This window comes from Mus caroli, unplaced genomic scaffold, assembly GCF_978045245.1.
Source record: "Mus caroli unplaced genomic scaffold, Mus_caroli_1 scaffold_8, whole genome shotgun sequence".
NCBI lineage: Eukaryota > Metazoa > Chordata > Mammalia > Rodentia > Muridae > Mus > Mus caroli.
The window spans coordinates 65317459-65345102 of NW_028227263.1; the positions used below are offsets into that span (position 1 = coordinate 65317459).

A 27644-nucleotide genomic window follows, 5' to 3' on the forward strand; every position below is an offset into this window, starting at 1 on the left:
GTGAACATAAGTTATTTTAAGGTAATTCCAAGATATTGATCTTTATAGTTAAATTTTTAACTATATAGTTAAAAATTTTAACTTTATAGTTAAATTTTTGTCTTTTTCAAGGACATAAATATTAGTGTGCTATCTTTGAAAAACTTTGATCTCTCTTTTAATTAATGATATAAATGTTATTTAAATTTCTTAAGATTTATTTTTTGTATATGTGTGTCTGTGATAATATGCCCCATGACGGAATCAGATCCCCTGGAGCTAGAGTTAACATGCAGTTATGAGCTGCCTCTGTGAGTAGTAGGAATCTAACTGGTCTTCTGCAAGAGCAAGAAGTGCTCTTAACCACTGAGCCATTTCTTCATCTTCACCTGCATTTTTCTTATTTCTAAGTTGTTGCTAGTATGTAGGAAGATGAGCCTTTTGTATATTGACACTATGGACAATAATGTTTCTAAGGTCACTTTAAAAAGCTGATAATTACTACTACTTTATAGATTGTTCCAGGATATATATTTATCATATATACATATGATTATAATTTCAGTTCTTTTTATTCCAGTTTCTTTTTTGTCATAGCTTTTCCTCTTACTCTCTTGTAATCCAAGGTTAACTAGAAATGATGGTATAAGCAGTATCGTGTTGTCTTGTCGTCTTGGGGAGGATAGTTTGAGCATTTTACTATAAGTTTGCTGGGTTTGTGGATATTTTCTATTAAAGAAAATTTTAGTTTTCTGAATGGGTTTTTAGAGAAAAATCATATTTTTTTTCTTGTTTTCTTGCAGACAAGAGTTTTGTTATGTATTTCAGGCTGGTTTGGATCTGGCTATGTAGCCCAGGTTGGCCTCAAGCTCACAGCGTTCCTCTTGTCTCAGCGTCCCTGAGGTTGGAATTATAAGTGTGAGCTATAGTCCCAGCTAATGAATGGAAGTTTAGGTTATGCTAACTGTTTGTATGTTGCTTTAGCTTTATGCTTACTTCTAGGGCTGGGCTACATCTTGGTGTAGACTGGTTTCCTAGCACACAAAATCAGTCTCCATTATTGAAAAAAAATGACTAGAAAGAAAATTCAAATTAACCAACCAACAAACATATTTGTACCTCTATACATGTGTGAATATTCAGGAAAGAAATAGCAAAATAAAACCAAATTTTCATCCCTTCAGTATATCCAATTTCTTCACAATATATTTTACTTTAGTGTGTTGCTAAACTTGATTTTGTACATGTTGTCTTTAGGAAATTTATGATCATGCACTTGAGAGATTATCTTGCAGTTCCCTTAATATATTTTTAATGTCAGTCTTGTTAGTTCCTTGAAGCAAATTAGAAATTTGTTTCTTCTAAGAGTTTGTATAAAAACTGATGTTACTGCTTAAGTTTTGATGAAATGTACTGGTGAAACCGTCTGGATAATGGAGTTCTTTTTATTTTCTAAGGTAAAAATTTAAAGTTATAGATTGCATTTTTAAAATAGATATGTAAGCATTAAGACAATGTATTTTAAGTTTTGGTAAGCTATATTTTTCTAGGAATGTCTCTTTCCTTTAGATTATGAAGTCATTGGTATAAATTTTTATATACTAGCTTCTTTTAATCTTTTAAAATTAACAATATTCTTGATACTATTAAATGTTTTCCTGAGATTTTGTTAAAATTTTAAAATAAGATCTTGGCTTTGGTTTTTCCATCCTATTATTTAGTTAATTGGGGCAGGGGAGATCACTGATTTGAACATCATTGGGTTTTTTTAATCATTACCATTTTTATGCCTAATGTTCTTAATGCTTTTTTCTTTGGACTTAATATATTTTAAATTTATTCTCTCCTGTAATACATCACAACCACAGTTTCCCCTCTCCTCACACCTTCCACATCCCTTCTCTTCCTCAGATCCATTCCTCTTCAATTCCCCTCCCCCCATACCTCCACATCCCTCCTTGCCCTCAGATCCATTCCTCTTCATTTCCCTTGGGGAAAAAATGAGCAGGCCCCAGATACTAACTGAACACAGCATAGCAAGATACAAAAAGACTAGGCAGTGGGAGGAAAAGGGTCTCAAAGTCAGGCAAAAGATTCAGAAAACTTCCCCACTCCCACTGTTAGGAGTGCCATAAGAACAAGCTAAACAACCGTAATGTATATGTAGAGGATCGAGTGCAGACCTGTGCAGACTCCATGATTGTTGCATTGGTCTCTGTGAACCCCTGTGAATCCTGCTTAGTGAATTCTGTGGGGCGTGTTCTCCTGGTGTTCTCAAACTTTTTGGCTCCTACAATCCTTCAGCTCCCTCTTCCATAGGGTTTCCCAAGCTCTACCTAATGTCCGGCTGTGGGTCTCTGCATTTGTTCTCCTCAGTTGCTGGAGGAAGCCTCTCTGATGATGATTGGGCCAGGCACCAAGTATGCAGAATACCATTAGAAATAATTTCAGTGACTGTTTTGGTTTTGTTTGGTTTTGGTTTTACCAGTCGTATTTGGTTCTATTTTAGGACTCTGAGCTTTCCAGTTTTTGTTTCCTGGCCATCCAGGCAGTGTTAGGCATAGGATCCCTCTCCTGGCACACAGGCCTCTAGATACCCAATCATTGGTTGGCCACTCCCAGAAGTTCTGTACCACCATTACCCCAGGACTTTGTGCAGGCAGGACAGATTGTAGGTCAGTGGTTTTGTGGCTGAGTTGATGTCCCAGGCCCACCACTGGAAGCCTTGCTTGGTTACAGAAGATATCTAGATTCAGGCTTCACATCCCCTGTTACTAGGAGTTCTCATTTAATCTACCCAAATTTTATTAAGTTTTAAATACAATATATTTTAGAATTTCATGCAGTGTATTTGGATTTATTCATTCTCTACTCCTTCCACTACTTCCACAGCTAACCCTCAAAATTTTTGTACAGAGTAAAGGGTTTCATTTTGATATTTCTATGTATACTTGTGATATACTTTGATCTTTTTTGTGATTCTTTTTTTTTAATTGGGTATTTATTTTATTTACTATACTTTGATCTTATTAATCTCCTATGGCATTCTTATTTTTTCTCTTCTTACAATCCTAATAGTCTCCTGTGATTGTTTGAATGAAAATGACCCCCATAAGCTCATAGATTTGAAGGCGTGGTCACCAGGGAGTGACACTATTTGAAATGATTAGGGGGTGTAGCCTTGTGGGAAGAAATGTGTCGCTAGAAGTGGGCTTTGAGGTTTTCAAAAATACAAATGATCTCCTGTGGCTCTGTCGTCCTGCTGCCTGTAGATTCAGATGTAGAACTTTCAGCTGCTTCTCCAGCACTGTGTCTGCCTGCGTACTGCCATGTTACCCACCATGATGATAATGGGCTAACCCTCTGAAACTGTAACACAGCCCACAAATCAGTGCTTTCCTTTGTAAGAGTTGCCTTGGCCATGGTGTCTCTTCACAGCAATAGAACACTGACCAAGAAATCTCTTTTACTTTCATGTCCTTATTTTCTTCCTGGATTCCACAGACAAAAAAGAAATCATGTGATACTTTGATTTCAGTTAATATGATAATCTCTAGTTTCATCCATTTTTCCTTCAAATAACATTTTACACTTTAGTGATGGAATGAGACCCTAATTGAATATTTATCACAATTTCTGTATCCATTTACCCATTGATAGGCACCTAGTCTCATGCTATAATCTAGTTATCATGAGTAGTGCATCAATAGACTTGAGTGCAGATCTCTAGAATACATAAGCTGACTTTGATTTGGGGTAGGGCAGGATTTGGAGTGGTTATAGCTGGATCACATGGAAAGTGTTTTGTTTTGTTTTTTTAAAGATTTATTTATTATTTATTATATGTAAGTACACTGTAGCTGTCTTCAGACACTCCAGAAGAGGGCGTCAGATCTCGTTACAGATGGTTGTTTTGTTTTTTTCTGTGGCTATGATATGGTGTGTGTATGTTTTGTTTTTAGGCATGAACTCACTTTGTATTCTGGCTGGCCTAGAACTTATATACCAGGTTGGCCTTGTACATAGAGATTTTCCTGCCTCTACCTTAAACACATGCAGCAACCCTGTGCTTATTGCTTTGTTGTTTGTTTGCTTGTTTGAGACAAGGTCTCACTGGGTAGCCCAGGCTTACTGGAACTCAAGATCTTCCTGTTGTATTTTCTCAAGTTCTGGGAATATCTTCAGATAGAGTTTTTAGTTTTGAAGTGTTTTTCATTTGTGCTGTTATGGGGACCCCGCCAGAGATGACCACTTCCTAGGGTTAGGCCCCTCTTCTTCCACTGAGGCCAGACCAGGCAGTCCTCTGCTATATGTGTCCAGAGCTTGGACTAGCTCTTGTATGCTGCCTGGTTGGTAGCTCAGTGTTTGAGAAATATCAGGGCCCCATGTTAGTTGAGACTGCTGATCTTCCTATGGTGTTGCCCTCCTCCTCAGCTTTGTCCAGCCTTCCCCTAATTCAACCACAGGAGTCCCCAACTTCAGTCCAATGGTTGGGTATAAGTATCTGCATCTTGTCTCAGTTAGCTGCTTGTTGGACTTCTCAGAGGGCAGCCATGCCAGGCTCCTGTCTGTAAGTTCACCATAGCATCAATAATAGTGTCAGGCCTTGGAGCCTCCCATTGAGTTGGATCCCAAGTTGGGTGGGTCACTGGACCACCTTTCCCTCAGTCTCTTCTTCATTTTTGTCCCTGCAGTTCTTTTAGACAGGAACGATTCTGGGTCAGAATATTTGACTGTGGGATAGCAACCTCATCCCTCCACTTGATGCCCTGTCTTTCTGCTGGAGGTGGACTCGACAGTGCAGTTACCTCTCTGCACTGTCGGGCATTCCATCTAAGGTCTCTCCCTTTGAGTCTTGAGAGTCTCTCACCTCCCAGATCTCTGGTACTTTCTAGGGGGTCTCCCCCACCTCCCACCCCACCCCCAAGGTTGCATATTTCCATTCATTCTGGCCCTCAGGGCTTCTCTCTTGTGTCCCCCCCCCCCCAGTACCTGATCATGTTCCCCTTTCTCCCTCCCTCTACCCTTTCCCACCCAGTCCCCTCCCTCCCTCCTCCTCCTCCCCCTCCCTCCCTCCCTCCCTCCCTTCCTCTGCCTCCTGTGATTGAAGCACCCTCACTTGGGCCCTTCTGCTTGTTAATCTTCTAGAGGTCTGTGGATTGTATCCTAGGTACTATATTGAGTACTGTATTGAATAGATACAGAGAAATTGGGCATCCTTTTCTTGTCCCTGGTTTTAGTGGGATTGCTTCAAGTATCTCTCCATTTAATTTGATATTGGCTGTTGGTTTGCTGTATATTGCTTTTATTATGTTTAGATATAGACCTTGAATTCCTGATCTTTCCAGTATTTTTAATATGAAGGGGTGTTGTATTTTGTCAAATGCTTTTTCAGTATCTAATGAGTTGATCATGTGATTTATTTTTCTTTGAGTTTGTTTATATAGTGGGTTGGGTTAGTGGATTTTTGTACATTGAACCACCTTGCATCCCTGGGATGAAGCCGACTTGATTGTGGTGAATGATGGTTTTGATGTGTTCTTGGATTCATTTGCAATTTTATTGAGTATTTTTGCATCAGTATTCAAGCTGAATTGGGTCTGAAGTTCTTTTTCTTTGTTGGGTCTTTGTATGGTATAGGTATCAGTAATTGTGGCTTTATAGAATGAATTAGGTAATGTTCCTTCTGTTTCTATTTTATGGGATAATTTGAGGAGTGTTGGTATTGGCTCCTCTTTGAAGGTCTGGTAGAATTCTGCACTAAAGCCATCTGGCCATGAACTTTTTTTTTTTTGGTTGCGAGGTTTTTAATGACTTCTGTCTCCTTAGGGGATATGTGAAAGTTTAGACAGTTTACCTGCTCTTGATTTAACTTTGGTACATGACATCTATCTAGAAATGTATTCGTTTCATCTAGATTTTCCAGTTTTGTTGAATATAGGCTTTTGTGGTAAGATCTGGTGATTTTTTTTTAATTCCTCAGTTTCTGTTGTGCCTTCCTTTTCATTTCTGATTTTGTTAATTTGGATACTATTTCTGTGCCCTTTTGTTAGTTTGACCAGAGGTTTATCTATCTTGTTGATTCTCTCAAAGAACCAGCTTTTGGTTTTGTTGACTCTTCTTATTGTTCTCTTTGTTTCTATTTGGTTGATTCCAGCCCTGAGTTTGACTATTTCCTGCTGACTACTATCCTCTTGGGTGTGTTTGCTTCTTTTTTTCTAAGGCTTTGAGGTGTGCTGTTAAGTTGCTAATGTAGGTTTCTCCAATTTCTTTACCAGGGCACTTAGTGCTATGAATTTTCCTCTTAGCACTGCTTTCATTGTGTCCCATAAGTTTGGTTGTGCTGTGCCATCATTTTCATTGAATTCCAGGAAGTCTTTAATTTCTTTCTTTCTTCCCTGACCAAGTTATCATTGAACAGAAAGTTGTTCAGATTCCATGTGTATGTGGGCTTTCTGTTGTTTTTGTTGTTGTTGTTGTTGAAGGCCACAAGCCTTAGGCCATGGGTGATCTGATAGGATGCATGGGATTATTTCAGTCTTTTTGTATTTGTTGAGGCTTGTTTTGTGACCGATTTTATGGTCAGTTTTGGAGAAGGTGCCATGAGGTGCTGGGAAGGTGTATTGTTTTAGGGTAAAATGTTCTGTTTATATCTATTAAATCCATTTGGTTCATAACCTCTATTAGTTTTACTGTGTCTCTGTTTAGTTTGTTTTAGTGACCTGTCCATTGGTGAGAATGGGGTGTTGTAAGTCTCCCACTAGTATTGTGTGGGGTTCAATGTGTGTTTTGAGCTTAAGTAAAGTTTCTTTTATGAATGTGGATTCCCTTGCATTTGGACCATAGATGTTCAGAATTGAGACTTTCTCTTGGTGCATTTTTTTCTTTGATGAATGTGAAGTGTCTTTTCCCCAACTCATTTGATAACTTTTGGTTGAAAGTCTATCTTACTGGATATTAGAATGGCAACTCCTGCTTGTTTCTTAGGACCACTTCCTTGGAAGGAAATATATGATCCTTTTCCCCAGGCTTTTACTCTGAGGTAGTGTCTGTCTTTGTCATTGAGGTGTGTTTCTTGTGTGCAGCTAAATGCTGGGTCCTGCTTGTGAATACAGTATGTTAGCTTATGTCTTTTCACTGAGTTGAATTCATTGATATTGAGAGATATTTAAAAGATAATTGTTCCTGTTATGTTTGTTTCTGTAGGTAGCATTATGTGCATGTGGTTCTCTCCTTTTGGTTTTGTTGTGAGATGATTTCTTGTTTTTCCTTTGGGGTAGGTACCTTCCTTGTGTTGTTTTTCTTCTAGAATCATCTGTAGGGCTCCATTGATAGATATTGTTTAAATTTGGTTTTGTCATTGGAATATTTTGGTTTCTCCCTCTGTGTTGATTGAGAGTTTTGCTGGGTATAGTAGTCTGGACCTGTGTTTGTGTGCTCATGGGGTCTGCATGACCTCTGTCCAGGCTCTTCTGGTGTTTAGGGTCTCTGTTGAGTGAAGTCTGGTATAATTGTGATAGGTCTGCCTCATATGTTACTTTGCCTTTTCCCCTTACCACTTTAATATTCTTTGTTCTGTGACTTAGTGTTTTGATTATGTGATGAGAGGATTTTCTTTACTGGTCCAATCTATTTGGTGTTCTATAGGCTTCTTGTGCATATATGGCTATCTCTTTAGGTTGGGGAAGTTTTCTTCTATGATTTTGTTGAAGACATTTTATGATCCTTTGAGCTGGGAATCTTCACTCTCTTTTATTCCTATTATTCTTAAATTTGGTCTTTTCATTGTGTCCTGGATTTCCTGGATGTTTTGGATTAGAAGATTTTATGTTTTGTATTTTCTTTGACTGTTTTGTCAATGTATTCTAAGGTATCGTCTATGCCTGTGATTCTCTCTTCTATCTCTTGTATTCTGTTATTGATGCTTGCATCTGTAGCTCCTGACCTCTTTCCTAGGTTTTCCATTCCCAGGGTTGCCTCCATTTGTGTTTTCATTATTGTTATTACTTCCATTTTTAGGTCTTGTATTTCTTTGTTCAATTCCTTCATTTGTTTCATTGTGTTATCCTGTATTTCTTTAAGGTATTTGATTCTTTTTTAAGGGCTTCTACCTGTTTACCTGTGTTTTCCTGTATTTCTTTCTGAGAGTTATTTATATCCTCCTTAAAGAACTCTGTTATCTTCATAAGATAGAATTTTAGGTCAGCATCATGGTTTTCAGGTGTGTTGGGATATCCAGGGCTTGCTGTGGTGGAAGAACTGGGTTCTGATGAAGCCAAAGTATATTGGCTTCTGTTATTTATGGTCTTGTGCTTGCCTCTTGCCATCTGGTTATCTCTGGTGTTAACTGTCCTGGGTATCTCCATCTGGAGCCTGCTTCCTATGTCCCTGGGTTGCTGTAGGTCTCCTGGGAGACAGATGTGTGGCCTTGGGTGCAGCAGATCTCCTGGTAGGCCTTCAGACTGTTCAATTACTTCATCTGTTTCATTGTGTTATCTTTCTTTTAGTGAGTTCTTTTAGCGGTCTCTTGTCCTAGGTGCAGCAGATCTCCTGGGAGGCCTGTGAAAATCTTCAGACTGTGGAGTCTTTATAGGGACAGACAAGCAGATGGTCTGCCCCAGCAGGAAGAGAGATAGAGTTTAAGCAGAGGGGATGGGTCCCGCTTCTGCTGGGGTCCTCAGGGGTCCCAGCTGTTGCATTTATTTGGGAGGATCCCTTGCCTGTTTCCTTGGTTGCCGCAGATCTCCTGGGAGGCCTTCAGATTCTGGAGTCTTCAGAGGGGCAGACAAGCTGATGATTTGCCCTGGCGGAAGGTGCAGGCCAGAAGGGAGGTTGAGATTTCAAAACTTAAACCACAGATTCCAGAGACTGGTAGAAGTTTGATCTAAATGTTTTTTATTTTATTTTATGGATGAGTATTTTACCTGTGAAGGGGTTTGAGTAGGAATGCCCTCATATGCTCATTGAATACTTGGTTATTAGAGAGTGGCACCATTAGGAAGTATGTCCTTGTTGGGGTAGATTGTTCTTGTTGGAAGAAGTATGTCGCTGGAGGTGGGCCTTTGAGGTTTCAAATGTTCAAGCCAGGCCCAGTGTCTCTGCTGCTGCATGCCAGTCCAGATGTAGAACTCACGGCTCCTCCTTTAGCACCATGTCTGCCTGTGCACTGTCATACTTCATGAAGATAAAGAACTAAACCTCTGGACGTGTAAGCCAGACCTCCCCTCCCCCCAGTGAGATATTCTGCTTCAAAAGAGTTGCCATGGTCACAGTGTCTCTCCTCAGAGATAGAAACCCTAACTACCACAGCTGCATGCATAGCTCTGAACCGCTTGTGCACCTGGTGCCTGCAGAGGTCAGAAGAGGTCACTGGAGTCTCTGGAAGTGGAGTTACAGACTGTTGGGAACTGTGATGTGGGTGCTGGGAATTGGATCAGGATCCTCTGGAAGAGGTCTAAATTGCTGTGCCATCTCTTAAAGCCCCAGAAGTTTCATTTTTAATTTTTTGAGGGACATCCATATCGACTGCACTAATTTACATTCTTACCAGCAGTATTTTTAACTTCCTTTTTAGTTTTATTTTATGTAAATGAGTTTTTGTATGTATGTATGCATGTATATACTATATTCATGGATGCAGCCCAATGAGGCCAGAAAGAGGACATTGAAACACCTAGAACTTAAGTTATAGAGGTCTGTCATTAGTTATGTTATTACTGAGTATGGAACCTGGTTCTTCTGCAAGATTAGTAAGAGCTTCTAACTGGCAACCCATCTCTTCAGATCTTTCTTTCTAATTCTCCTAATAAGTTTGAAGTTGAATATATTCGGTACCCAAATACTGGGCATTTATCTCATTCCTTAACTCTCTGAAGCACTTCTGATTTCACAGGTGATAGTTTTCCTGGGTAATATTTTCATTTCAGAGTGTTGAAAAAGAACCTTTGTGAAAGAACTCAATAGCTTTAGTTGAATCTTTTATTCATTCCACAATTTATCTCTAAACAGAGAGTTCTCTTTCCCCCTGTGTAATCACAAATGTATGTATGTTTGTTTGTTTGGATAGTCCTTCTGCCTGAGGTGAGGTAGAATATCATTGTAGTTGGACTTACATTTCCTTCATGGCTGCAGATGTTGAGTATTTTTTCTCATGTTAAAATAATTTTTAAAAAAAGATTCATTTATTATTATACCTAAGTATACTGTAGCTGTCTTCAGACACACCAGAAGAGGGCATCAGATCTCATTACAGATGGTTGTGAGCCACCATGTGGTTGCTGGGATTTGAACTCAGGATCTTCAGAAGAGCAGTCAGTGCTCTTAACCACTGAGCCATCTCTCCAGCCCGTTAAAATACTTTTATGCTAAAATACTTTCTCCATTCTACTGGCAGTGGGTGAGGACTCCTCATGTTACTGTTAATATCTGTTGTTTACCTTTGTTGTTGTCAAATTCAGTCCAAGGAGAAATGAGGCAGTTGGGGTAGGGCTAAGATCAAATCCAGGTGCCCTTGAACATGGTAAGCACTCTACCACTGTGCACTGTCTTTGGACAAATGACTTCATTCTTTATTCCCTTTATTTTACTTTGGTGCTGGAGACTCAGCCCAGCATTCAGCCCAGGGCTTATGAATACTAAGCATATACTATACCACTCAGCTATAATTGGACCCCCAGGTTTTTTATTTTTATTTTTTGGTTGAAATTGCATTACCATTGTGTATGTGTGTGGAAAAATGATCATGATTTACAATCAAATGAAACAATCCAGTTAATTAGTGTATACTAAGTGTTAATTGGGGGGGGGTAAGAATGACTGAAAATTACCCTGATTTTTTGAAATATGTGTTAATATTTAATCATGCTGTGGTATATTTCCAATAAAAACCTTCTCATATCTTGTTGAGACTTTGTACTCTTTCAGTATCATCTTTCCATTTCTAGTTGTTCTCCATCTTTTAGCTCATTTACAAATTTTAACTTAAACTGATAATTTGAAACTTTGTTGCCTTGTTATTTGTATAAATGTTTTTTATACAAGTCTAAATACTAAACCCTTACCAGACATACACGTTTCTTTTTGTTCATTTGTTTTGTTTTTTGTTTTGTTTTGTTTTTCGAGTCAGGGTTTCTCTGTATAGCCCTGGCTGTCTTGGAACTCACTTTGTATACCAGGCTGGCCTTGAACTCAGAAATCTGCCTGCCTCGGCCTGGGATTAAAGTCGTGTGCCACCACACCTGGCTACACGTTTCTTTATTCTGGGTTCTATCTCTGGCTTTCTTAGTAGACCTCCTTTGAAGTACAAAAAGAATTTATAAGCTTTTATTATTTGAGAATTTAATTCTATTCCCAACTTTTCCCAGAATCTCTCATAATCTCCTAACCACCTAACTTCATATCCCTCTCAATTCCACAATTGAGTTCAGTTTATGTTGGCCAACTTCTCCTTGGCATGGGTCTTGCACTGGGGTGTGATCAGTAAACCTGATTTATTATACCATTAAAGAAAACTGATTTCCTCTTCAGTCATTAACCAATAGCTTTTGTGCTAGGGATGGGACTTTGTGCCTACTCTGTCTTTCATACTGGGATTTTTTTTTGGTCAGAGGTCTTATACTTTTGAGATATGACCCTGCTAGTAGCTACTGTTAGGATTTGTTTTTGGGAAGTTCAAGAACCTAACCCAAGAGCAGAGGTATCTGTGTATATACTGTGGAAACACCTCAGAAGGTTTGAGATGAATTGAGTTAGAATATTGTGGTGTTGGAAGTATAAATGAACCTGAGTTTTGTTACATTATTGCTAGTATTGACTGAATTTCTTGTGGGGATAAGCCCCCACTTGTTTTGAATTCTTATGCGGTAGATAAACATACTCAAGATTATTAGAAATTTCTAGTTGCTTTTAGTCTCCATTTGTTTCCTCTATTTCTTTTTATCTTTATTTGTTAAATCCATATTATTTTGTAAAATTATCTGTTGTAATGCCCCCCAATATTTTTAATTAACTGATTATATTTAGAGACTTTGGTTTGGTTTTGTGTGTGTGTGAGAGAAAGACAGAGACAGAGACAGAAAAAGACAGGGTTTCTCTGTGTAGCCTTGGCTGTCTTTAGGCTCTATCTGTAAACCAGGCTGGCCTCCCAACTCAAAGATCCACCTGTCTCTGCCTCCTGGGTGCTGGAATTAAAGGTGTGTGCCACTACCACCCATATTTTAGCACCTGTGCCAGAATTAATATATTAGAGATTGACATCAATTTTGTATCTCCCACACTTCATTTATTAACAGATGTAATTTTGCAAAAATAAGATTTCATTGCTTGGTTAACCTAGAAAAAATATTAAAAAAAAACTTAAGGAAGAAAATTAAATGGTTGATTATTTCTGTTTATTTTGTTATGTAATACTGAGTTGATTCTTCAAAGTTAACCAGTAAGTTTTTCTAATATCATCATGGTCTCATGGATTTAATGTGTTGGATCCATGGCAATTACCTGCTTTTGTTTACATGATACTATCCTTAAACTGTTGATTTTCTTCATATTTCAATGGAATGACTAATTTTTAAAAAATCCATCAAATGTGGAAGAAGTGGGATTATCATGTATTCTTTATGGAGAGTGTTTCATCTGCTTTGGAAAACTGTCAGAGTTGTCAAAAGGTCATGTGTAAGTTACCATGTGACCTGAAAATTGACTTCAACATATATCTAAGAAATAAATGGGGGCTAGTGAGATGACTCAATAGGTAAGAGCATCTACTGTTCTTTCAGCGGACTCAAGTTCAGTACCCAGCACCCACATTAAATGGCTTACAAAGACCTGTAAGTTCAGATTCAGGGGAACCAATGCGTTTGACTTCTGCAGGCCCTTACATGCACATACCTACACACACACACACACACACACACACACACACACACACACACATAAATTCAAAGGCTAGAGACTTCCTTAGTTTGGTGGCGAGGCTGCTTGCTGGCATGTGTGAGGCATCCGACTCAGTCCCCTGGCACTGTAAAGAACTGATCATAGGTCTAAGTAAAAACCTGTAAACAGACTTTTACAGCAGCATTTTCCCTATTGTCCCAGATTGTAGGAACAGCTAGTGAGTGGATAAACAAGAAGTGCTGCCACAATAGAACACATTATTGAATGATAAAGAATGGAGTCATTAAAAAAAAAAAAAAAAAAAAAAAGCTGGACGTGGTGGTGCACGCCTTTAATCCCAGCACTTGGGAGGCAGAGGCAGACAGATTTCTGAGTTCGAGGCCAGCCTGGTCTACAGAGTGAGTTCCAGGACAGCCAGGGCTATACAGAGAAACCCTGTCTTGAAAAATCAAAAAAGAAAAAAGAAAAGAATGAAGTCATGATTGGTATTGCAGTGTGGATGTGTCTTGAAAACACACCAAGGGAAACTAACTTTTTAAAAGGCTGTATAATTGTATGGTTTCATTTTTAGTGAATATCCAGAGGAGGGTGGATTGATTGATTTAGCTGGCTAATGGGTGCCCAGAAGGGGTCGGAGGGGGAATAGGAATAGCTACTGGACAGTTTCTTTAGGGAGTGGTAGAATGTTTTAGTGTTTAGTGTTGTGACACTAAAAGCCATTGAATTGTATAACAAGCATGTTTGTTTTTGTGTACATATGTAAATTTTGTTGAGATGGCATCTCTCAATGTTTCTGAGACTGATTTGGAATTGTGGGACCAGATGATCCTCTTGCTTTTTAGTCCTCTCAAGTAGGAGTACAGGAGTCAGGCTGACATGCCTGGTTGAGTTGTATGACTTAAATGAATATATGTGTCTAAAAAGGAAAGCAAATATCTACAGTGCACAGCAGAGAACCTACCCTTAAATTACAGTAGTGTTCTTGAGAATAAGACTCAACCATATTTAAAAACACATACGAAGAGACAATTCTTTAGTTAACACATAATAATCAAATTGTTCTGGATGCTGTTAAGTACAGATGTGAGCAGATAACACAGCATCTGCTCTCTTGTAGCAAAGCCATGAATAGCGTGTGTGTGGGTACAGAAGGGTGGTAGAAGGCAGCACAAACAAGACTTTCCAGATTATTCCATATCATTTGAAAACTAAACAGTAGTGCCAGATAGTGAATTACTGGGACAGAGGTTCAGTGGTTATATAATTTGTATGGGTCAGGATGGGGGAAAATTTAGGGAAGACCCCCTCCTCCCCGTGTGTGTGTGTGTATATGTGTGCATGTCTGTCTGTCTGACTGTCTGTGTATCTCCTATTTGAGAAAATGACATTTAAGGGGAGTACCAGGACGACTAATCCAGTCATGTAAAGACTTGTTTAAGACAGGGTCTCCTTATATAACTGGGTTGGCTTATAATTCACTGTTAGCTCAAGTTGGTCTAGAACTCACGGTCCTCCTACCTTAATCTCAATGTTCTGGGATCAAAGGCATGTCCATCATGCTCAGCTAGAGTGTTCTTAGTCAAGGGTAAGAGAGAGGGCAAAACAGCATGGTCTTAGATTGAACCTGTGTTTATTGATTAAAGTCATCATTCATATTAAAGGAAATAATTACTTAAAAGTTTTTTCACCTTTGATAATGTTGTGATGAATGTATTTATTTAGGAATGAATGTCAATGTGTTTTATTTAGGTGGTATTTATATTTCTGAAGATTAGGACTTAGAACTGATTCTGCTACTGAAGCCTACCCTGAGCCCTGCAAGAGATTATAGTACTGAAAGTACTAAGTTTAGGTTAAGCAGTTTCAAAAGTTTTAAAACCCTTGCATGTATGGAAATGCTGTCCCTTCTTGTCCCTTGTAGAGTTTGACAGTGCTGCCTCACCATACACTAGTATAGAAGATTATCAAAATGACTCGTCACCACTGAATGTTGTAACTATAATTTTTACAGCTTGATAAAGTAAAATTCTCATTTTTATTCCTATCTCCTTAATAAGTGGAACAACTTTTTAAAAGCTATTAGTGTTTTTAATCTTTTCCCTTGACACAGGAAACTACCAGGATATCTAAAAAATGCCTTAAAGAGAGTTGTGATTGTCTCCATTGTTGAAGAAATTAAAAGATGGTAGGCAATTTTTAATCTAGTTTTTATCTAGTTCCCAATAAATAACTCAGGGAAAGTGCTATAAAGTCAGCTTATATAACTATACATCTTTAACTGACAAATTGAACTTTTAAAAACATTAATGCTGGCTAGGCATAATAATTGTGAATTCACACTTTCATAGTTCTGTCCCTAAGTATAAAGGTGTGCTTACAAGCATAACCCCCCACTTAGAATAGCTGTGAAATCAGTTTGAGCCAGCATCTTTAGTTTCTTTCTTAATGAACATAAAAATCCAAACTTGTGAACTAAAGGATTTAGTTTTATGTAGGTTGAGCTTTTTTCCTCCAGCAGTTTGGTACTCTGAACAAAGAGTAACTGAAGTAACTTTCTTCTGACTGAGTTCCAGAGAAGTAACTGCTTAGTAAAGTCAGTATACTAAATTGAGCATCTAAAATAATATATCTGCAGTTTTAAATATTATCTAGTACATAGGAAATGCAATTAAGTTGTTTTGGAGTGTAATTTGTTTGAGTGTTGTATTTATTCTTTTCAGAGGACAGTAAATGCTAACTTGCAGTAAAGGAAAGGATATGAAATTAGAATTTATGATTAAAAAAAACAGGGCAGAGCTCTTGGTTATTTCATTTGGAAAAAAAATACTTCAGCCATTTCATGCTGAAGGACAGGGCAAATTACACTAACAAGATAACTGAAAACTGCTTCCCTGGAGAATTTGAAACCCTTTCCACCCTCATCCAGGAACTCTCCATGTGTTCCTTCTCTAGTTCCGTATCTGTTCAAACACCTCATTTGTGTGATTATTTAGTTTGTGTCTACCACAAAACTTGTAAATCCATGAAATCAAGACTTGAAGCTGTTTTTCCTCCATTAATTGCTTTCCTAATGCCTAATATACAAGATTCAGTCATTAGAGTCTTTTTTTAGCCTATAATGTTCATGGAACTTACAGTTAAGTCATACCAGTGTTGGAAAAGATACAAAGAGGGCTGGAGAGATGGCTCAGTGGTTCAGAGCACTGTCTGCTCTTCCAGGGGTCCTGAATTCAATTCCTAGCAACCACATGGTGGCTCACAACCACCTGTAATGGGATCCAATGCCCTCTTCTGATGTGTCTGAAGACACCTACAGTATACTCATATATATAAAATAATTAAAATCTTTTTAAAAAAGATACAAAGAAAATGCCATAAAAGGAACATGCTTTAAACGGTTTACTCAAAGCAAGCAGGATGAGGGTGAGAAACATTGCAGATTACGAAGGAATCTTTATTTTGTGACTTTACAAAATTAAATAACCTTTAAAGAACAACAGGGCAAAGTGCCATTGGTTTAATGGAACCTATGTGACCTTGGTAAAAATTGCTTTACTTCTTTTGAATCGTATTTATAAAATGGGCATGATACCTTCCTGCTCCATGGTTTATAAGTTTTATGACCCTCTTAAACTTAAAAAGTTAATTTTCTTGTTCTTTTTCTCCCCTTATTTGTGAAACTGAAGACTGGTGTTCAATTCGATCTCTAAAAGCCTTGGTCTGTGTGGCACCATCCCCATCTGCTGGACTGTGAGAGTTGTGCTACTAAGAAAACTTGACCATGTCTTAATCACTGTCAGAATTACTTATGTTTCAACTTCCAAATGTAAATATTTTACCTCTTTTGACTGAAAAAATAAATGAATAACGTTACAGGCTAGGAGGCCACTCAGAGATGAAGGTAAAGGTTTCAGGAATCAGTATTAGGTGTGGTATTTAAAGTTTTTCCTATTTGTTGTTGTGTAATTTTATACATTGTTGAGAGGATATCACTTAATTTCTAGAGAATTTAAAAGCTCATTAGGAAATTATTACAAGGCTGGTTATGGTAGGACATATTTTTAATCCTAGTACTTGGAGAGAGGGAGAGGCAAGCAGACCAGAGGCCTAGTCTACATAGCAACTTCTAGGATAGCCAGGACTACATAGAGAGATCCTATCTCAAAGAAAATTATTACAACTAATAAGAAAGCAGATATAAAGCAAATATTCAGAACAAAGCACACAGTAATTAGAAAACAAGAATAGTTGTCTTCATCCTAATAATAGAAATTTAAATGAAAATATCCTGTGCTCCATGACACCACCTTATGAAATAGATATGTAAATTAAATAAGTAAGATGTCTATGGAGAACCTATTCTGAAGGATACAAAAATAGGATTTTAATGAGTGGAGAAATTTTTGCTTCTGGGATAGGAAAGATTACTATTAAAGACCTAAAATCCTATAGTGATTAAGAACACGGAGTCAAATCCATTTAGTGTTTGTTTAACCAAAAACCTTGCATGATAATATGTTCCCCCTTTAGTCTCTGATGTTTAATTAGTGTTTCCACAAAACAGATTTTGGGACCTCTTTTCCTTGACTTGTTAAGTGGTCATTGTGCCTGTGAGTGTCCTGGAATGTTGCAGGGAGGCATTCTTAGGTGGAAAAAAAGGAAAGGAAGGAAGGAAAGAAAGGAAGGAAATAAAAGAAAAAAGGAGGGAAGATGGGAAAGAGGGAAAGAAAGGAAGAAGAAAAGAAAGAGTGAGCATCTGGTATCTCAGAAGGCAACATGGTGGCCCAAATGGAGTGGACAGCATCTGAGAACGCCTAGGAAAGGATGTTCCCATTTGAGAGACTGACATTGTTAAGCAAGAATCTGGGCATATTCCTCTTCTCTTGGTCACATACCTTGTCTTAGAGCTGTGATAAAACACTCTGGACTTAAAAGCAACTTGGGGGGAAGAAAAGGTTTATTTTATTTTACCTTACAACTCTCAGGTCATACTCCATTACTGAGGGAGTTCTCATGGCAGGAACCCGGAGACAGGAACTGAAGCAAAGGCTATGGAAGAGTGCTACTTCCTGGCTTGCTCAACCTTCCTTCTTTTATCCCCCAAGGCCACCTGCCCATTGTGGTACTACCCACAGTGGACTGGGCTCCCACATCAATCACTAATGAAGAAAATGCTGTCTAGACTTGCTTACAGGCAATCTGATGGAGGCATTTGACTTTGCTGTGTCTTAGACTTCAGTATGGTGGTGGTGATTCCAGTCATGGTCAGGGCATATTTCCCAGGGCCAGTGACCCCTCAGCTTTTGGAATACTTACTACACTTGGAGCACCTTGAAATAGAGATTTAGTACTTATATTCCTGGGATACCCCTGTTTCTTCATACCATTTTCTTGGTGGATTTTTAGTTCCTTGTTTACAAAATAAGGGTTTGTATTTCCTTTTTAACAAAAATGTGTTAACAGGCTAAAAGTGTGAGCTTGATTTCTTGTTAACAAGAGATAAAACATTAGAAAATGGAAAATCTTTGCATTCTGCCTTGAGAGAATATGAATACAACAATTTCTAATTTTAGAAGAAATGGAGTCTATTTTTTTTCCTAAGATGGAGCAAAAAGGATAACAGAATAAGAGGATCAAGTCTACATACACCAAAAGAAAGCCTGAATTTCCCAGACTCTCCTACAGCCTGGTGTGATACTCTATGTTAACTGGAGAAATGGATGTTGCTTATAGATTTCTTCCTAGCAGAGCTGCTTATTCTTCTAGTCTTTGTTCTGCTTTCCTGTGGAATGAGATTTTAACATCAAATTTAAACCAGCTCCAAAGAGAGTTTGCTCATGGAATCCAGCTATTTACTTTTTGGACGGCTCATCTATTCTAACGTATTATGTTCAAGAGAAAACTAGTTTCTTATTTGCTTTAGTCATTGAGGTTTACTTCAGCAAGTAAACCTCATAAACCAGAGTGACAGGCCTGAAGTAAAGACCTCGAATTGACACGTTCTGTCTGTATAAAGCACATCTGGCCCACAGGTAAGTCAGTTGCTGTTAATTATGAGCAGACAATAAGGACCACCATTTACTTAGGGAAGCTACATTTTAGAGACAAGACCAAGTTAGGGAAGGAGGAGAAAATGCCTTCTGAGGCATATAATTCAAGGGGAAAGAGATCACAGCTAAAAGTTTTGTTTTCTTTTTTATTTGAAACTTGGTATGTTTACATTGTATTATCATCCTAATTTCATTTTGTCGTTGGTCTCATGCAAAATTTTTTTATTTATTTTTTTTACACTCCATATTTTATTCCCCCAACCCCCATCCACTCTCCAACTGTTCCACATCCCATACCTCCTCCCCACCCCCCAGTCTCCACGTGGATGTCCCCACCACACCTGACCTCTAAACTCCCTGTGGCCTCCAGGCTCTTAAGGTTAGGTGCATCATCTCTGAATGAACCTGGCAGTCCTCTACTGTATGTGTGTTGGGGGCCTCATATCAGCTGGTGTATGCTGCCTGTTTGGTGGTCCAGTGTTTGAGAGATCTCAGGGGTCCAGATTAATTGAGACTGCTGGTCCTCCTGCAGGATTGCCCTCCTCCTCAGCTTCTTTCAGCCGTCCCTAATTTAACAGGGATCATTGGTTGGGTGCAAATATCTGCATCTGACTCTTTCAGCTGCTTGATTGGGTCTTCAGAGTGTGGTCATGCTAGGTCCCTTTTTGTGAGTGCTCCATGGCCTCAGTAATAGTGTCAGGTCTTGGGACCTCCCCTTGAGCCGAATCCCACTTTCGGCCTGTAATTGGACCTTCTTTTCCTCAAGTTCCTTTCCATTTCCATCCTTGTAATTCTCTCAGACAGGAACAATTCTAGGTCAGAGTTGTGACTGTGGGATGGCCCCCCTCTTCCTCATTGATGCCCTGTCTTCCTGCTGGAGGTAGGCTCTGTAAGTTCCCTCTCCCTACTGTTATTTCATCCCTTTGAGTCCTGACAGTCTCTCACCACTCAGGTCTCTGGTGTATTCTGGAGGGTCTCCCCCCTCCCCCAACCTCCTACCTCCTGAGGTTGCTTGTTTCCATTCTTTGTGCTGGCCCTCAGAGCTTCATTCCTTTTCCCTCACACAATTCACCCAATATCAGATCAGGTTCTTCTCTCACCCCTCCCCCTCCCTATCCTCTTTCCCTCTCAGGTCCCTCCCTCCCTCCCTCCCTCCCTCCCTCCCTCCCTCCCTCCCTCCCTCCCTACTTGTGATTGCTTTCTTCTCTCTCCCAAGTGGGACTGAGGAGTCCTGACTTGGGCACTGCAGCTTGTTGAGCTTTTTGAGTTTTGTGGACTGTATCTTGGGTATTCTGGGTTTTTCTGTTTTTGGTTTTGGGGTTTTTGTTGTTGTTGTTTGGTGGGTTTTTTGTTTGTTTGTTTGTCTATTATCCACTTATTAGTGAGTACATACCATGCATGTCCTTTTGGGTCTGAGTTACCTCACTCAGGATGCTTTCTAGTTCCATCCATTTGCCTGCAAAACTCAGGATGTCCTCATTCTTAATAGCTGAGTAGTATTCCATTGTGTAAATGAACCACATTTTCTGTATCCATTCTTCTGTTGTGGAACATCTAGATTGTTTCCAGCTTCTGGCTATTACAAATAAGGCCACTGTGAACATAGTGGAACATATGCCCCTGTGGCATGTTTTCAGATGCCAGAAGAGGGCATCAGATCCCATTACAGATGGTTGTGAGCCATCATGTGCTTACTGGGAATTGAACTCAGGACCTCTGGAAGAGCAATCAGTGCTCTTAACCACTGAACCATCTCTCTAGCCCTTATGAAAATTTAAAATCTCATTTTGGTGTGGACATTTTGCAAACATAAAAAAAAAAGCAAATTTGCTTGGAGAGTGTTAAATCTGAGCACCTTACCCTATTTACTAAGAAGTATTTTTTCTTCTAGTAATGCTTGTTATAAAAGGTTTGTAGAAAATAGACTCCCCCCCCAAAAAAAAATTGAGAGACATTGTACATAACTACTACAGACATTTTGATCAATCTCCCAGTATCTCTCTAACATCATACAGGTTTCATCTACATGAAGTGTTTTTCAGAATGTTAATTCCCCATTTCGCTTCCTTTTTCTCTTATTAATTTTTATATTTTATAGGTTTGTATAACATTCTGCTATGTAAGTAGAAGCATTATGAATTAAGAGTCTAAATGCATGAATAGAATTCAGGGTTTCCATAATTTAGACTGATAAAAATAAGTATCTGTTTTATACACTAATGAGTACCTCAAGTTAAAACTTTTGCTACATCTGTGGTTATCCCTGAAAGTAGGCTTTACCATCTGTACTGGCTGGTTTTGTGTCAACTTGACACAGGCTGAGGTTATCACAGAGAAAGGAGCTTCAGTTGGGGAAGTGCCTCCAAGAGATCCAGCTGTGGGGCATTTTCTCAATTAGTGATCAAGGGGGAAAGGCCCCTTGTGGGTGGAACCATCTCTGGGCTGGCAGTCTTGGGTTCTATAAGAGAGCAGGCTGAGCAAGCCAGGGGAAGCAAGCCAGTAAGGAACATCCCTCCATGGCCTCTGCATCAGCTCCTGTTCCTGACCTGCTTGAGTTCCAGTCCTGACTTCCTTGGTGATGAACAGCAGTGTGGAAGTGTAAGCCAAATAAACCCTTTCCTCCCCAATTTGCTTATTGGTCATGATGTTTGTGCAGGAATAGAAACCCTGACTAAGACACCATCTTAGAATAAATATCTTTTTGAACTTTCTTTTTTTAAGATTTATTTTATGTATTTCTTTTATGTATATGAGTACACTGTCTTCAGATACACCAGAAGAAAACATCGGATCCATTACAGATAGTTGTGAGCCAATATGTGGTTGCTGGGGATTGAACTCAAGACCTCTGGAAGAGCAACCAGTGCTCTTAACTGCTGATCCATCTCTCCAGCCCCCTTTTGAGTTTTCAATACACATCTTTGATAATCCTCTAGAAATTGACCAGCTTAGTCTTTATGTCACTGAGTGTTAGGGATTGAACACAGGGCCTGTGCACACTAGATGAGCATTTTACCACCAAGTTACTTGCCCTGGTCCATATATGTTTGTTTGTCTGTTTGGAGGTCCGTTCATATGTTAATCCTGACTTACCACTTCAGCTATATTGATTTTTATGTATAACTTGGGGACAGTACTAAACAGGATATTAGACTCTATATTTAACTTCCCTTTCAGAATCCATCGATTGTATTAAGCTGGTCTTGAATACTCAACAAGATTTGCTTTTGATTTCCTTGAGGAATTAAAATTATCTTCAAATATAATGCATGTATATGGCAATGAGACCTTGGGAGTATCATAGTAATCAAGCTGGCTTTTTAAAGAGTAACTGGAAATTTTAGGAAAAGGGGAAAGAGCAAGAGTTAATAATTTAGTTCTTGGGGCTAGAGAGAGAGTCTAGTGGTTAAGAATATTTAGTGCTGTTTCAGAGAACCTAAGTTTGGTTCCCAGCACCCATGTGGTAGCTTATAAACATCTGTAACTCGAATTCCAGGACATCTGATGTCCTACCATGGCCTCATGTACTTTTATACATGCAGACTAAATACTCAAACACATAAAATAAAAATAAATCTTAAAACTAATTGAATTCTTGGTAGGATGGGATAGTTTAATGCAAAGCTCCATGGGGATCTGAGTGAAGAGGAATGGGCATATTGTGTTTATTGGTGCCATACCAACAGGTCTAGATTTGGATTCTACCTCTGCTTTTGGTAGCAGTGTCTTTGGTTTATTCTAAGCTTTGTTCTCCAGTGAAGAACAAACAGGAGGTCCTTCAGTTCTTGTACTTCTTTTCTTGTGGCTCTATTTCTTGGTACTAGAACTATGAGGGCTTTGATCCCAGAGAATTTTGATTTGTGTGTACTATTGGCTTGGTTGATCAATTCTTGTGAAAGGGTCTGAATCACACATTTTCTTATTTAAAAATGACTAAATTAATGAGAACTAACTTTCAAAAAATACTATGTTGGAAATTTCCCAGTACATAGTTCACAAAATAGAAAGGAATGATTGAAAAACCAGAAATGTGTAAGCTAAGACTCCAGGTTCATCAAGATCGATTTTCCTTTGCTTCTTCATAATGAATATCTTAGGGTTTCCGTCACTGTGATGAGACCCCATGACCACAGCAACTCTTGTAAAAGAAAAATATTTAATTGGGACTGGTGTACAGTTCAAAGGTTTAGTCCATTATCATTATGATGGTAAACAAAGCATCACTCATGGAGATAATGGTGCTAGAGAGGTAGCTGAAAGTTCTACATCTGGGTTGGCAGGTAGCAGGATACTTTTCCCCTCAGTATGTACATTTTGACTTTTTGTTAAAAGTCAGGTGTCCACAAGTGTGTGGACTTAGGTCTGGATGTTCAATTCAATTCCATTTATCAATTGGTTGGTTGGTTGACTGGTTTCTCAAGATGGGGTTGTTCTGTATAGCAGCCTTAGCTGTCTGGAATTTGCTTTGTTAACTAGGTGGCCTCAAACTCACAAAGATCCGTCTGCCTCCTGAATCCTATTAAAGGTGTATACCACTATGCCTAGCTTAACATACTTTGTTTTTATGCCAGTGCCATACTATTTTTATTACTGTAGCTCTGTAAGAGGATCTAGTTGGTTTCAGGTACTTCCTAAAGCTATTTTGAGTTGTTTACCTTACTGCTTCAGGAGCTTCTGTGTTGGATAGAATGTTTCAATCTTGGAGGAAACTGTTACGCATTATCCTTTCAAGTTTGGGGAAGAATTGTGTTGAGATTTTGATGGGGATTGTTATTGTTAGAATGGCCGTTTTCACTATATTAATCCTACAGCTCTGTGAACATGGGAGAGCTTTCTATCTTATGATGTTAATTCAGTCTTAAAAAAATATGCCAAAATGGTGCTTTGAAATTCAGAAGACTGCTTCAATCTTTAATTAAAGATACTTTGTTTTACTAGATACATCCAAAGAATTAGGGAAAATTAAAATACTGTCTGTTTGAAAATATACCTTAGCCATTATAAATTTTAAAATGACTTTTATCATTTGGGTTAAGTTGCTTTTTATCAAAACCTTCAGCCTATAGATTTTTAATATATATACATTCACTATAAAACCTTACTTAATAAAGCCAGTTAGTCTAGCCATTTAGTTTTCAACATTTTATTGTGAATAATTCAATCACATCAAGAAAGTTGAAATAATTACAAGATGAGTGGGTACCTGTAATATCTACTACCAAGATTTGATGGATATTTTGTCATACTCATTTTATCACATGGCTACTTACTCTTCTAACCACCCGTGAATATGTCTTATTTTTATGATTTAATCCTAAGTAAGCTATAGATAGAGATATAGCTCACCCCTGAATACTCAGTATATGCACCATTAACTCTGCTCAACATTCATAGGTTTCTGGTTTTTTTTTTTAATGTCAGTATTGTATACCCTTAATAATGAACATTAATGCACTATATTAAAATACTATATTTTTATCTTAGACTTAATCAAGGTTTGGGCAGTTGTTAGTAAAGCTATTACCATCCTTGTACAGTTATTTAGAGGAATACATAGTTTTTATTCCTCTTAGTTGAGTTTCTTAGAAGTAGAATTTCATTGAATGGTACAATTGAATGGAAATTCTGGTAGGTAACCAAATATTGGCAAAATGAGTTCTGTTCATCAGAGTGGTGTGGTAGGTGTGTTCTCAAGCTCCATTGACATAAATGTGAATCAATTATGGGATTCTGGTTAAAGTGGGAAACAAATGAGAATGATATATAAAGGATCTAAACATTCAAAATATTGTTACAGAAAAGTTCTAGGTACCACATAAACTTGGGCTTTCCCCCATCTTTTTTAAACAATGGAAATGTCAGAAAACAAGATGAACTTTTATAGATTAAATTAATAATTGTATATGCTACATTGAAGGAACTTTCTATTGTAATCATATGGAAGAACTATTGTTTGTTTCATATTATGGAAACTTATCCTAAATAAAAACATTCCAGAGTCCTTTTATTTTAGATTATCCTGTAAACAACCAAACCACCAGAACATGCTTATACAACAATAAAATGTTCTCTTGAATTAAATTGAAGGCATTTTTGTTTAATTAAAAATAAAAGGAGCAAAAGAATGTAGAAAGGTACTTAGAACTGTTAACTTTCTAAATACATAACACCCTAGATATTTCCAAACACCTTAATTGCCATCAAGAACAACAAAATGATCTTGCTATGCTTTTAAATTGATTGTTAGGAATAAAACAGTACAATAAACTTGAATGCCCAAGATTGATACTGGCAGTTAACATACAGCACCAGCCAGTGGGTATTAAAAGATACTTTTGGTCTTTTTCTTGTTTTAAGTATGTTGTCAGGCCTCAGACTTGTTTTCTAATCCTAAAACTGACATTTTTCATTTAATTCTTATAGCTGTGCTTTCAAATTAGTTTTCATTTGATCATTACACTGTTGGAGTGCAACTTCAGAATCTCTCAACTTTGTTCTTTGTCTAAAACACTTGCTCTTCTTCATTTAACTACATGCTCTCTTTCTCTTGTGCCAAAGTGCCTTTAGTTAATGGCCTTTTCTTGTTACTAACTGCAAAGTAAGTCACACCTGCAGATTTTACAATCCATTCATTTTCATGGTGTGCATTGTTTTGGCATATTCTATCTACATGTATTGTCTTACCAGTATATTTCTTGTTAGGGTAAAATCAGTGTTCACTATTTTCAGCTACAGTGATACCCAAGAATGCTGCTTCCCTGGGATCCTTGTACTGTTAGTTCCAGTGATAGGGTTGCTGCTCACTGCTGTAAGAGCCAGAGTCTTACTATCCTTTCAACATCTTCTCAGCATAGGTTCCAAAAATACTTTGTAATTTTTATGTTTTACTAGAGAAGATATTTTGAAGCATAAGTATTTATTAAAATAATGTGCATTACACAATTATAATAGCTACTTTTCCTATGCAAAGATTTTAATGTAAACATCAGCACATTCGTTGTGGTATAAGCATAATTAATGCATTCACAAACATTCTGTTTATAAGCTTAGCCTTTTTCTGACTATGATGTTTTTCTCCACCATTCCCTTTTCTTCTTTTTGAATCAGAATTTTTATCTATATTTCCCTTTCTTTTGTGTGGGCTCCTACTCATAACCTCCTGTGTCATAAACTATCAACATTCAGCTAGCCAAATAACTCTCAACAGACTATTATGATTTACGACTGACTGGTGGCCTTCATTCTTTTCAGCACCATTCTGATTTTTTCATTTTTCTTGCCAATAGTTACTTCAATGTGTACTTTTATCACATCCTGAATTACCTCAACATATAATTTTTGGTTATATGAACATTCTTTAGCTCTGTAAGACTAGTGTCTTCTTTTATTATTTTTCACTTCTACAATAATTTTCATGTAAGATTTTGGGTAGTTAGTTTTTGGCTATTTTCTTTATTGACTTTAGCAGCCAATTCTACGAACAGATCACTATCATTTTCAGTGACTTCAGAACCAGAGCACATTTTTCTTTGCTTCCTCAATGACAAAAATCATAAAAGGCAAGAGGTGAGATCATAGACAGACCATTTGTGATTGAGAGGAACTTCAACAGGCACTGAAGGATGCAGCCTGGGATTACTTGATTCTAAGTCACCCTTTCCCAACTTCAGTTCTGGCTTGTTTAATTGTCTAAAACTGTGAATCTTTATCCAAAGTAACTTTTCTTCTCACAGAAAACAAACCAACCAGGTACGGCATCGTCTTTTTTGGCATAGCCTAGTTTCCTCAATCTGTAAGATTCTTTGTGCTTTTCTAGTGATTTAGGTGTGTGATGATTTCAATCATAAGGACAGTTGAGTTTCATCCTCATCCTCCACCTTGTCCCTAGAGTCCCACTGGCACTCCATTCTAGGTGTGCCATCACCTCCTTCAGCATCCATTCTAGGTGTGCCATCACCTCCTTCAGCATCCATTCTAGGTGTGCCATCACCTCCTTCAGCATCCATTCTAGGTGTGCCATCACCTCATTCAGCATCTGGCAACAGCACTACATGGACTTGCTCTGAGAGAAGATATTTTAGCTTTATGTTCCTAAATTTATTTTATTATCCAATTTTAAGTGGTTTATGTTCCTACTGTATAAGCATGCTTGCTTTGACAGTATGTGAAGTGATACTGTTTGATATAAATGCTTCATAAACTCAGGATCAACTGGTTTAGAGACCATGTCCTAATAGAGCAGTAGACTATAAATAATATTACATTCTGCTCACTCAATTCTGCTTTAAGCAGCCCTCAGATGTACTATCCATGTAGTCCATAACAGATTGCCATCAGTTATTAACCACTGTGTCCATAAAGGTTAGGGTGTTAACTACTACTACAAGAAGCCAACAGAAAAATACTTTCTTTTATGTAAACCTTGGACACTCTACCTGAAGAGGTTTTAAATTCTGTACGTAGGACTTAGACACTCCAGAGGATGATGACTTGAGTGATATCAACTTCAGATTCACTTCACTGCCCTAAGTATGAATCAAAAACCGCTCCTCACTGATTTTCCTGCATACTTTATGAGTGTTTGGCATCCACATAACCTTCAGAGTTTTTCTGTGGCACTTGTGAAACACTGATGCTATAGCATTGATTGGTGACTCCCTCCTCACTCTGCCACCAGTGCCAAGGCCATGTTGGTATATAGATTTAAAACTAACCATGTTTTAA

General features: G+C 38.1%; 1 protein-coding gene and 1 pseudogene across 5 annotated transcripts in view; one reads left to right on the forward strand and one right to left on the reverse strand.

Annotated features, from left to right (window-relative positions):
* Cpeb1 (cytoplasmic polyadenylation element binding protein 1) overlaps window positions 1-27644 on the forward strand; it is a 103136-nt gene that overhangs the window by 27899 nt on the left and 47593 nt on the right. The gene's annotated exons all lie outside the window — the stretch shown is intronic.
* Window positions 25906-26940, reverse strand: LOC110297972 (U11/U12 small nuclear ribonucleoprotein 48 kDa protein-like; annotated as a pseudogene).